Source organism: Dasypus novemcinctus, chromosome 7 (genome assembly GCF_030445035.2).
Source record: "Dasypus novemcinctus isolate mDasNov1 chromosome 7, mDasNov1.1.hap2, whole genome shotgun sequence".
NCBI classification, from domain to species: Eukaryota; Metazoa; Chordata; class Mammalia; order Cingulata; family Dasypodidae; genus Dasypus; species Dasypus novemcinctus.
This window is the reverse complement of record NC_080679.1, coordinates 22,732,181-22,746,219: the sequence shown is the minus strand read 5'-3', so window position 1 is coordinate 22,746,219 and position 14,039 is coordinate 22,732,181.

Genomic DNA, 14,039 nt, shown 5'->3' with positions numbered 1-14,039 from the left:
AAGTCTTGTGAAAAGAGATCCCCTCTGAGTCCAATTCCATCACGCAGAAACACCAGCTCCAAAGAAGGGCTATCTGTCATGGCAGTGAACCCCTTCTGCCATGACCATAGAACCCGTGGGTCTCTTTATCCCTCAAAAGAACCAATACCTGGGGTTGTATCTACCTTATCTGTCTCTTAGACTCTGTTCAGTTGTACATAGGGGTATTCCTTCTGACAACCTCCAGACTCTTTTTTAGAGACTCACAGCCTTATAATCTCATTTCTCCTTTCCATTTCCCCCTTACATTAGGTCAAACAGCTTCCCGAAGTCATGTCATTATATGTAGACAGGTATATTCTGCTGTTCCGCATTGAATCTTTAATTCAAGGTCATTTTCTAGTTGCTTCTTCAGCTGGTATGTGGTAGTGATCCCTCGGTGCCAGGGAGGCTCATCCCCGGGTGTCGTGTCCCACGCTGGGGGGAATGCATCGCATCTACACACTGAGTTTGGCTGTGAGAGTGGCCACATTTGAGTAACATGAAGCCTGTCAGGAGGAAACCCCCAGGCACAGTGCTACTCTAGGCCTTGTTCTTATTGCAGGTGTATAGGCTCAAAAGTGTAACCATTAGTATCACAAGAATCCCTTTCTACTGTCTCTTTGCGCCACACTGATGCCCCCTTCTCACTTTTCTGGTCCCAACTTTCAGGGAGTATAAAGTGAGACAAGACTTCCTGGCAGCAAATCTCAGCACAGTCCTGAGTGTAGACCAATTGGAAAATACAGAAACACACAAAGAAACAAATTTAAAAATCACCGTATCTAATGACCAAATGATAAAACATACTGGGATGTTTTCTTCTGGCTCTTTTCTCTGCATTATACACTCAAAGAATAAACACATATACATATGCATACTTTCATGTATATAAATATATAAAAGTGGCATTACTTAACATGTCTTATAACCTTATAACCTTTTCTAATGTAATAATTTATGAATTTCAGGCATGTGTAATTTTGGGGGGAGGTTGGACTTTATGTTTTTTGCACGTTCTTATATTTGTACTATTAATCACAGTCTTCCTCCACAACAGCCCCATCTGTCCTTTAGCTCTCCTTCTAAGTGGCACTCATGACCCTAAACTTCACCTTTCAACCACAATCACACCCATAATTCAGCACTGTTAATTACATTTACAATAATGTGCTACCATCACTTCTATCCATTTCCAAACATTTACAATCAACCTTATTAAAGATTCTGTACAAATGAAGCATCAGCATCCCCTTCTCTACCCTCATTCTATCCCCTGGAAACCTATGCTTTAGATTTAACTCCAAGAGTTTGCTCATTATAATTAGATCCTATTAGTGAGACCATACAATATTTGCCCTTTGTGTCTGGCTTATTTCACTCAACATAATGTCCTCAAGGTTCATCCATGTTGTCACGTGCATCAGGACTTTATTCCTTCGTACCGCTGAATAATATTCTGCTCTATGTATATACCACATTTTGTTTATCCGTTCATCAGTTGATGTACACTTGGGTTAGTTCCATCTTTTGGCAGTTGTGAACAATATTGCTATGAACATTGATGCACAAATGTCTATCTGTGTCCCTGCTTTCAGCTCTTCTGAGTATATACATAGAAGCTGGATTCCAGATGATTTGGCAATTCTATACTTAGCTTCCTGAGGAACTGCCAAACTGTCTTCCACAGTGGCTGCATAGGCAGGTGTAATTTTAACCCAGCAATTCCACCTCTAAAATGGAAGTGTGCACCAAGGCACATATATAAGGTTTTTCATTGAGTCCCTCATAGTGTTCTCCCTAAATTAGGGACAATTTAAATGTTCACCAATAGGGATTAAGTAAATAAATTGTGAAATACCATATAATAAAATGCTATGAAAATATTAAAAGTGGTGACAGAATTCTCTATTTATTAACATACAAACACAGCAAGACAGCTTGTTAAAAGGAAGACCCTAAATTAATATATATAATAGGATAAATATAAACATACATATTATATTTTGAAAGAATATCCAAAATATGCATAATGTTTATCTCTGGGTGGGTGTTTGTGAGTAATATATATTTTTAACTTATTTCCTTATGTTAATATTTTAATAACCAACACTTGTACTTATGTGAAAAGCTAATAGGAGAAAATATATTAGGAATAATTTTTTCCACATCACTTTTCTCCAAAATGACAAGTAGTGGCTAAGTGCCACAATGTATTCAACTAATACCCTATCTCAACTCCCACTCTAAGTGTGGTTTAAAGACAGGATATAACCAATTGATTTAGGAATAGAATCCAAATCCTCTGTGTCTAAATCCTGCACTGCTTTCTGGTTGTTTTAAATCCAGAAGTCTCTAAAGTAGATAAAAGAACACAATGTATGTGAGTGTATGTGCATATGTGTGTAAACATATTTATGCATAAAATTTCAAAATTATTATTTTTAAAAGAGTGGTTTGAAGTTGTCTCTAGAGTGGTCAGTTACACTTTTCCAAGTCCCTCCCTCCTTGAACTTTGAACCATTTCCTACTCTAACCTCATCTCATTTTTCTCGATTCGTGCTTCTCAAACTGTGGTCCCAATCAGAGCATCAGCATCACTTGAGAACTTGGTAGAAATGCAACCTCTTGGGTCTCACCCTAGACCTCTGGATTAAGAAACTCTGGGGATGGAACTTAAGAGTCAGTATTTTAGCAAGCCCTCCAGGTGATTACAATGTACTCCCAAGTTTTAGTGCTTCTGCTCTTAAAAAACAAACAAAAAAGAAATGAAAACTCACAAATAAGCCCACCTCAACAGCCAAAATAAAAACAAGACAAATACCCAACTAACAGAAAAACTACAGTGGTCTTTGTTTCCCACGACTTTCCTTCCCCACATTGCCTTCCATTCTGGCTAAATTCCCTCCTCTTTCCCTAAATTATCCTAGATAAATGTTAAGAATATAGGATCCTTGGCTGAAATCTCAATTGCATCACGTATCAACTGTATGACCTTGGGCAAATTACTTAGGGTCTTTGTATCCTTTTCCTCATCCATAAAGTGGGGATGAAAACCATACCTACCTCTTAAGCTATAGTATGTGCAGGTTTGTATGTCAGGCTATGACAAGCATGCATGTGGTTGTGTTAGTCATCATTATTATTTCCTCCACTCATATCTGGCCCCACTCCTTTTTGGCTCTTATGCTGCCTTTTGGGTCTACCCCATCAGAAGCACTGCATGTTCTAAATGTCCCCCACCACAATTCACAATTTCAGATCCTCTGTTTAGCCCCCAGATCTTCCAGGTTGGCAGGAATTTTCTTATCATCTACTCTCTTAATGGTTACTAACAGTTTGATATATTGGTCATGTAGCTCACATGTATCATTAACCTAGTTGTTTGGAAGATATGTTTCAAATTCAATCTTAAATAATATGGGGAATAGTTGTCAACCCTGAACTTGAAGTCCAAAGCCCTCCATCCAAATCCCGTCTCCAATACTTTTTAGCTACACAAATTTGGATTAGTTTCTAAGTATTCTGAACTTAGTTTACTAATATGTAGGCTTGCAATATAAAATTCAGAATGCCCACTTACATATGAATTTCAGATAAACCACAAGTAATACTTTAGTATAAGTATGTCCTATGCAAATTTTTCCCAGGGGACATATGTAAACTTAAAAAAAAATTATTGAAAATTCAACATTAACTGGGAGTCCTATTATTTTTGTTTGCTAAATCTGGAAACCATACTCAATTGCAAAAATTCAAGGGAAAAATGATATGTGAAAATACCTGTTACCTTTTAAATGCTCAATAAATGTAAATAGTGCTAAGTTGGCAGGGATTATCTTTGAAAGACTCAAGTCAAGAGCCTATGCTATTTCATAGAGAAGTGCTCAAACTGTCACTCAGATACTACTTATACCCAATTTTCACAAGCATCATGTATCTGGTTCCCATTCCCAAAGAGATTTTAACTATAAAAGGGAAGTTAGAGTAGCTAAAGATAAGATCATTGGTAGCAGCAAATTTATATATAAATGCTTAACAGTAAAGTGTGTAAGGAATGATTATAAAAAAGCAGACAAATATTCTGAAAAGGCCATCGTTCAGGACAATGTAGCATGGGGGAAGGGGAGTTAAGCAATCTTATGTAACAAGAACTGCCAAGTATAAAATGGTTTCATCAATCACAGTGCAGAGATCAATGACAATAGTTACACATCTGTGCCATTGGACAAAGCTTAACTTTTGTTGCGTTGTCTTTGTGAAAGCAAAGCTAAGTGGAGCCTTTCAGAAATATTAATTTAAGTCAAAACAAAATTACTGAGTAATCATTTACTAATGTTTAGTGAAAAAAAGTGAAAACAATATAAGGCAAAAAAGAAAACATCCCTGAAAAAAAAGTTTAATGGAGTCATTTTTCTGCCATCTCTAAAAGCCAGAAATCAATTCCAAATAATGTGCTTGTTTTTATGAACATAATATTTGAAGTCACTTCAATAGTTATTAACTACTGAAGGAAAAAAAATAGAAAATATTCTCAACCAAAGAGTTTAGTCAAACAGAAAGTATGCATCACTGTGGTCAGGAGAAAACTTTTTGTTAGTTAGTTTGTTTCAAGGAAGCCCTACCAAAATGCAGGTGGAGCACATTTGAAAAACCCTGCCTTACAGGACAGTCAACTAGTCCCTGCCTAACTTTCTAAACTTTGTAACATCATCCCTGGTCTCTGCAACCCATGTATCTTGAACCCAAGCTGTGTTGGAATACTCACCATTAAATTTACTGAAGCAACAGGTCTTTAAAATGGAGTGCTCACTATCTAAGGAATACTTGAAAATGTATTGGGGTATGTGAAAAACTGAGTCCTTCTGTTTCTATTTTTTACCTAAAATTTAAAATAAAATTAATTTTACAAAGATCATATATACTGATTACCATTAATATATGTAAATAATTTATGAATGATACACATATATTGAGAGTCTGATCTTAGATGGTTAATTTTATGTGACAACCTGGCAAGGTCAAGGTGTCCAGTAGTTTGGTCAAGTGAGCACTGCCCTGATTGATACTCTGAGGGTATTTTGTACGTGGATTTGCATCTGGATTCAGTCTGTTGCATCTATGGCTGATTACACCTACAATCAATAAAGGAGTAATGAGGGGGGTTTCCTCACCTAGTCAGCTGGTGGTCTTAAAGCCAGAACTGAGAGCTTCAGAGTCAGAAGAAACCCTGCCTCCATTTCAGCCAACCAGCTTCTCCTGAGGAATTCAACTTCACCTGCACTGGAGTTTCCAATCTGTGGCCTGTCTTACGGAATTTGGATTTCCCAGTCCCCACAGTTGCATATGCCAATTCCTATTGAAAAAAATTGCTTAATATTTACACATATATGTATATATCCTATTGGTTCTGTTTCTCTGGAAAACCCTGACTAACACAATGCTCAAAGCATTTTCCTGAAAGGAGTGTACAATTAAAAGTAGAGGGACCGGGCTCTAAAGGTCCTGAAGGACTTTTGTTCATGCTGCTCTTGTTGTGTTTCTGAAGTCCCCCCCAGGCCAGCACCAGCCCATATTTAGGGCAAAATTATCAGGCTTCACTCCTGGTCTTATCATCTTTTTTGTTTATGTGTAAGTCTATTCTACTAGATCATGAGTTCCTCAAAGGATCTTTGTATTTACAGGGCCTTTTATGGTATTAGAGATTCAATAAATATTTGTCGAATAAATGAACCAATGTGTCAATGAACGCCCAAGCTCAGATGATGAGTCTGAATCACACACAAAGGCAACCTAAAATAGCAAATCTTCCTTCTGCCAATTTCAATTCCTTTCTGCCAAATTCATATCCTATCTAGTCAAGTATTCTTTACCTTGCATTTGTGCAGTTTGTTTTTCAGAGAGGGTAGCTAAGAAATCCTTCCTTTATGTCAAATCCTGTCTGGTCTTCATAGCTTAGATACATGAGGATGCAGAAGATAATGGCAGCTAGAAATTAGAAGCTTTGGGAAAATGTAAAAATTGCAATTATTTATCAAGGAAAAGGCAATTATCTGACAGGTGCCCTGTCCTAATTATAACATTCAGTCAATTACTTGGTCCCATTTATCAAGTCCTCCAACTTCTCCACATCATTTTGCTACTCAAATTAGTATGAGTAGGGATATTTTCCACTCCCTTCATTAGACTAATGTGCTTTCACCTTGGATGTTCAAGTGTGATGGTAGAGTCTATCTCCTCAGAATAACACTTATCCAAGGACTTTCCGATGTAAGGAAAGGGCCTTGAGACATTTCTCAAGATTGTCCATAATTCAACAGATCCAGATTGTTCCATACCCTGTGATATATAGATATCAGAGATACATATATACATTCTTTTATTAAGTGGAAAGTACATTAAATAACCCACTTATTAAAAAAAAAAGACAAGATAAAGAAAAGTAAGCAAGAGAGATTTGTGTTAGAAAAAAGACTATCAATCAACCTATTTAATAGTAAAACTAAAAAGTGCCAACCACTTTGGTTTAGTTCTTCCAGATGCAGATAAACAAGTTCAGGATTATTTATTTTTAAATTTGCTTGTAGGGGAAAGTAAACGATTTTTCAAGGTCCTTTCAAACTCTTCAGGGATGGGAACACTGCTTATATGTGAAGATCCCCAACAACACAGAGAAGACACTCAGTGGTGATTTATGCATTTGTTTGCATTTTATGTTGTGCTATGGAGTGAAGAGAGGAAGGCTAGTTCTGTCTTGAATTATGACTTAGAGAAGGCACTGAATTGTGGGTTGGTGAAATTACACCTAGAATACCACAGTCAAGTTGGGGCATTGCAGCCCCAGAAAGAAGGCAGCAGATGAATTGGAGAGAGTTCAGAGACAAGCAACAAGAATGATAAAGGTATTGGAAGACATGACTTATGTGGCAAGATTGATGCCCCAGACTATATATCCATAAGTATAGCTTGCCAGAGTGATGACTACGGTGATGACATGATAATACTTGAAAGACATAAACAACCCAGGAGCAGGAAGACAACTGGGGTTCAGGTTGCTCATAACTTAGAGATGAATAATTAATGCTTTCAAGAGCCGGAAAGGAAGCGTTAGTCTGAATATCAGGAAACAATGGTGCTCACAAACAGCTTAATTAAACTGATTGGGGCTTTTTTCGTACAAAAATTAAATGATTTTTCTTAGATTAAGTGATGTGATAGAGAATGAAGGGAAGAAATAGAGTGCTTGGGTAAGCCCACCATTACTCTGCCTTTCTGAAACTGTACAGTCTTTGGAGGACATCTGCCTAGCAAAGCAAAGCTGACCAGGATTTCTTCTTGTAACTGTAATGTTGAAGTCAAATCTGCCATAAACTACTAGGAACACAGTATACAAAAACATCTGACATTTTTATATAACCCTTTCTTATAGGTATATAAAATAGTGGATATAAACAGTTGAAGGAATATAGAGAATCAAATCGTCACAAACCATAAGTCTTTTTAGGGTTGTTTGTTCCATTAAAAAATATATTTGTATCACTAGTCCTTACTTTCTTCTATAAAATGAATGTCTTAGAAGAGACAACCTATAAATTCTTATTTACATGGAAAAATTTACAATGTTATGTTTCTAACGTCATCTTCCTTTCAACATTTAGTAATGTTGAAAAACATACTTGAACCAAATATTTCTTTCTCTTTTCCTTTCTTTCAGATATCCTTGTAACCTAACAGTTAGCAATTTTCTGGCATGTATAAAGAGCATGGAAGTAAATATTTTGGGCTGTGCAGACCACACAATCTCTGGCACAACAATTCAACTATGCCGTCCTAGCAGGAAACCAGTCACAGACAACATATAAACAAATGGACACTGCTGTGTGCTAATACCACTTTAGTTATGGACACATATTTTAATTCCATATCATTCTCATAGGTCATAAAATATTGCTCTTCTTTTGATTTTTTCAACCATTTCAAAACATAAAAAATATCTCTTCCTTGAAGATGGTACAAAAAAGAGGCACTAGGCCAACTTTTCTAACCCTATCAAACTATGAGTATTGTTTTCATTTTTATTTTTAATTGCATTATTTATTATAGTGTTATAAAACTTTTAACTCCAAATTTGATGTATTAAAATCTCTGAATAAAAGGAAATTGAGGAGAATTTCATAATTTCAGAAATTTATGAAAAGTAATGACTGTGCCCTGATGGTGACAAATATATATATTTATATATATATGATCAACTTTATGTGGAATTATGCTGGAGGGCTTTTGTAAATTACCAGCTATTTTCACTTCATATAAATGATCAAGTAGGATCTATTAAGAGAAAGAACAGGGAGAATAACAGATGAAAATGTTCTTTGCCTGCTCTATACTTTTCTTTTCTCAGGTTTCCCTAAAAGAAAAAAATTCTCCTTCTGTGTTTCAGAAGAGGGATAGGAAATATAAATTCTTCCATAGCTGCCAAGACCTTTTGTTTGAATGCTGAAGCTACCCAGGCATCCTTTCTGCTGATTAGACTATCAGTTTGTGGGACAGTGAATATTTCCTTTTACTTCTGAGTCACTAGGCTGAAGATAAAATGTTACTAATGTTATTCATACTAGCATATGAGAAATAAAGTAAATATCAGTAAAAATTACAATTAAAATTAATTAGATATCCCTGTAAATCAGAATGGGTGGTTTGGAGCACTGTAAATGAAACCATAGATGTATCCAGAGCTCAGATGACCATCTCAATGGAATTATTTTCTTATAACTGATGCCTCCAACACAGGTGCCTCATCAGAGTGGAAGCCTAAATGCTTATCCTATTTTTTTAGTAAGAAAAGGATGGCTTTGTTTTCTGATACTGTAGATTCACTTGGAAAAAAAAAAAAGGCTTAGAAATGAATACATGTATATCTTTGCACCTAAATAGACATTATGTTCCCTTTTGGCTTTATACACATTGGGGAAAGTAAATCTCCCTTCATAACCCCAACTGTTGTTCAGCCTTATAGGAGCAGTTTTATGTTCTTCAGGGCCTTTTAATAGGTTTACAGCATCAAAGTCGACAACATTTAATAAAGTCAATGAATAACTGCATTATAATTTTGAATGCTCATTGTTGAGAGAAGGTAAAAAATTCACTCTTGGTGGGAGAAAAATTTTAGAACACATGCAAAAATAGAAAAACAAAACTGGAAAAGAAAAGCCCCTACATTTTAAGTTTTAAGTCCAGCTGAATTATTATCATTTTCTAAATCACATGAAGCAATAAGAATTTACAATAAAAGCATTGTCTCTACAAAACAGATTGCAGATTTTGATCCCTGACACTAGCTTAACTGCATGTTCTATACCATGACTGATGGCTTATAGTAAAAATGAGAAAATTGTAGATTTTGGAGAAAATGCATACTAATTTCAATACATTTAGATGAGTTATGAAATAAAATTTGATTATCTTCCAGATCTCTAGGAAAAAAATAAAAATGGGAAATACATAAATGTGAAGAAACACTGAAGTTTAACAACAAATGGAACTGATTGACTAAAAATTCAACCTTAAAAGAGCGACACAAAAAGAAGGTGCTTAAAAAAGTGGGGATCAGACAAGGAAGAGGAAGTCACTTGAATACAGAGGACAGAACATCATGAATCTCAGTATCTTCTGCTCCACTTCTAGGTACTTCTAAGCCTAGTAAAGATTACTGTAAAAATGAAACTTAGTCTAGTGTTTAAAATCATGACCCAGAAGCCTCGATTCAAACCCCAGTTCTGCTGCTCACTTGCTTTGTGTCATTGACCTGGTTACTTAATCACTCTGTGCCTTTGTTTCTTAATCTGTAAATGGGTAATAGTACCTACCTCATAAGATTATAGTTAAGGACTCATTGAGTTAATACTTGCAATACCTAGAACAGTGGCCGATTAAGAGTAAAAGCTAAAAAAGTATTTGATAGACAGATAGAAGCTTGTCTTTCTTGACCCTTTATTCCTCGTTTAGTGATCCAGTTCCATGGGTGTCAGTCTTTTATGCCCACCTTGAATTCCTTCCCAAGCAAGTCCAGCCTCTACTTCACTCCTTTATTACATTCAATAACTCTTTCCCTTTCCTCTTATCAAATCTTGGTTTTCTTTCATCTATCTCATTCTTTCAGCTTGCTAAACCTGATGTTACTAATAATAGCTAACATTTTAAAAACCAATGCTATGTTCTGGTTACAATACCAAGTTCTTTGCACATAGCATCTAATTTAATTTAAATCTGTGGGGTAAGGACTTTTCACCATCTTATAGCTGAGGAGAGTGATGCTCACGAAAGCGAGTACATTGCACAGGATCACACAGCCAGCAAGTGGCAGATGTGGTGTCTGAAAAAAGGCTGAAGGGCTCCAGACCCACGGCTGGCACTCTCCACGGTGAGCTGCCACACTCTCACCATTGCAAAGCAGGGCTTTTTGGAAACCCTCACTGCTCCTGGTTACACATATGCATTTTAGCAAATGCTTTTGCAGATTTACCTGGAGTCCTTCACTGAGACAAGAATTTCAGTTCCTGATGGCAAACTAATAAAGCATTAGAGGGAGAAGAGTGCTACAGGCACTGCTCAAACCATTCCCTCTCATGAGACTCACTACATCATTTTCTCTGAAAGGCTTGTAGCATTTTGAAAGAGCTAGGATAAATTTGTCATCGGGTAGAAGTCACGAAGGGTGTTTTTGTTTTTCTTTTCTCAGTGGAGACAAGATCTCTTCCAGCTCTAATTCACATAAGTACTCTGACTTGGTTGCTCAGCATGGAGATGTAGAACAAGTCAACGGAGGGTGTGTGTATGTGTGTGTGTGTGAGAGAGAGAGAGAAGAAAGAGAGGAAGAGAGAGAGAGAGAGAGAGAGAGAGAGAGAGAGAGAGAGAGAGAGATGCAGTGTTTGGAGAATCATTCTAATAAGGAAAAATTTAGAATCTGAAAGAAGTCAAGAGATCATATGGATATTCCTGTGTGTTTTAGTCAGCCAAAGGGGTGCTGATGCAAAATACCAGAAACTGGTTGGTTTTTATCAAGCTTATTTATTTGGGGTAGGAGCTTACAGGTACCAGGCCATAAAGCATAAGTTACTTCCCTCACCACAGTCTATTTTCATGTGTTGGAGCAAGATGGCTACCGACATCTGTGAGCTTCCAGGCTTCCTGGGTTCCTAGTTCCTGGGTCTTGCTTTTCTCTGGGTTCAAGGTTCCTTCCTTCCTGGGGCTGGCTTCTCTTTCCTCTGCATGCTGATTTCCCGGGACTCCAGCTTAAGTCTTCAGCATCAAACGCCAACATGGGAAAACCCCAACATTAAGAACTCTGTTCTTTGCCATGCCTTTTAAATGTGAGTCCCCACCCACCAAGGGTGGGGTTAGTTAACGTCCTAATCATAACTCAATCATGTCCAGCTACAGATCAGATTACAAGCATAATCCAATATTTCTTTTTGGAATTCAACAATTATATCACACTGCTGCACTGTGTAATGGCCATTCGTGTGACGCCTCAGAGGTAGCCCAATGGTGATGAAGGAATGGCCGGGGGAAGGGGGCGGGTCAGGACTGGGAGCTGTTGCTATGATGTACCTACACAATGTTTCATGTAACAGATGTGGAGAGCTGGAAAAGAACTTAGCCCCCCCCACTTACCCTGTGGGCATCAGAACCTCAGGATGATACATATTCCTGGACCTTCCACAGACCAGACCTGGTATGGAATTGCTAGGATCTTTCTCTTTTTAATTTCTCCAGGTTAATGTTGATGCTGCCAGCAGGTCATTCTCCTTGGACTTGTGTGTGTGGGAACACTGTCTTTCCTCCTTCCTCTATCCATCCCCCTCCCATCTTTATCCTTGGAGTCAGTGCCTTTGGAAGATAAAGAAACATTGACCTACTATACTCTGTTTCCTCCACTGGCTGGTGATTTTGTTTGTTTATTTTAATTCACAGTTTACTGTGTATTTCTCCCTTAAATACCTTCCTGATAACTCTTTAACTTCAACAATGAAAATGAAGCCATTACTTATTTACAGAGCATTCTACATTATTTGATCATCCTTCATCATGAGAAAAGACATGCCATGCTTTCAAGGTAGGGGAGTAGCTAGCTACTGAGGGCAGGAGGGAGTGGAGTTTGTAAAGATGGATAAGCAAATAAGTTTAGGAAGTTGAGTGAGTGACTGAGGAAGTCAGCACACTTCATTTGTGACCATTTTTCTAATCATTGCATTTTCAGATTTTGAAGTATTTGTTCTGTAAGTTTCCCTAGTGTCATTGTAAAAGGCTTCTCAGGCACGAGCTTTGTGACAGGTAAAGTCAAAAACAAAATGAAGGAAAGGCTCCCTTGCTCGCCTCCTCTCTGTCTGCGATGTCGACCTACAGAGCCTCTCAACACAAGCCGCCATACAGGTAGACAACCAACATTAAAGAGAATACCAGCCCCGTTCTATTTTTCTGCATTGCTAATCATTCATTTGCCTATAATTCATCATAGTGTGTTCAATTTTGAAATTAATTCCCCAGCTAATTTTAAGATTTATGGCTGAGTGTTTGTCTCGAAAGCCAACAATGTTATGAAGAAAATTCAAAATTGAAAAATAATCCACTGTTTTAATATGTCTTTGCATGGAATCTGGATGGGTATATTACCAAGCCAATACACTAGGTCAAATATTTGAATAAATTAAAAAGCAAAAACAACAAAAAAGATAAGCAATCATTTTAAGTTACCAGCAGATCAAATTCTCAGGAGGCCAAACCTGTCTTTAATTCTGGAAGGAAACTTGCTGTACCAAAGGCGGAGCCTGACAAGAGGACTGACTGTGATTTAGGGGTCTAGGATGTATGGCATCTCCTTTAATCATTATGTTCATTGTGCATGGTCTCTGGGGAAGGTATCGTCAAATGTATTTCATAGACAGATGAGAAAATCATGGCACAGAGAGGTTAGACTGCCCGCCCAAGGATTACAGGCGTCTGGAGAGCCCATGATCCCTTTTTCCCTCTCTTCTCCTGCTCCACCTCAAGTGCACAGGCCTCATTTGGGGTTCTGTGAACAGGCCCAGCACTTTCCTAACTTGGGGACTTTTTGCACTGGCCCTTCTTCCAGATCCTTCTCATACCTTAGGGTCAGCAGAGGCCTTTCCTGACCACTCTATCCATTCTTGTACCCTATTTGTAGACCTCACGGCAGTTGATCTTTGAAAATATGGATTGGTTTAGTTGTTCATCACCCTCTTTCTTCACTGGCCCACTAGAATGGAAACTCCCAGCGGTCAGGAGAGGTTTCTTTCCTTTGGAGAGCAATCATCTTACCCCCAGAAGCTGGTGTAGCACAAGGCCCCCAGTGAGATTTCTTCAATGGACAGATGAAAGAGTAATGAGAAGGAGGAAAGGAAAGAGTGTTGGAAGGAAAGACTGGACTCAGTCCAAATTCTGTCTGACTGTGGGATGTTGGCTTCTGTACACTTTGTGTCCAAGGTGGGACACCGGCTGGGATGGCTTGCAGGAGACAGGAAACTTTGCCACAAGGCATAAGAGTTATATGATAGCACCAGCAGGGTAAAGACTTGCTCCCAATCAAAGTTTAACCTGAAGAATTTCTATCCCTTTAGGAAACCCTACGGCCCCATCAGGACCACAGGGATGAGCCCTTTTGGTTATCTCACCTTTTGGTTATCCGGGGATCTCTTTACACAATGATCTGTTTACTGCACTGAGGGGGGTGGGGTGGTGTCCAACTTTCACTTTTGTACTATTTCTTTGCCTTGAATAGTTTCTCTTTTCTTTCTTTCTTCTCCTTGCTCTTTTTAAGGTGTTTTTATTTATTAATCATCTTATCCTAATTATACTAGACAGTATATTATCTTAAGGTACATTATTATTCTCTTTGATATTCCTGTTAGCATTTTTCTAATTTTGAAAAAAATACATTTATAACTTTATTTTGTCCCTTTAACTTAATTGTTTCAACTATTTTATGGCCATTTTCTGGGGAT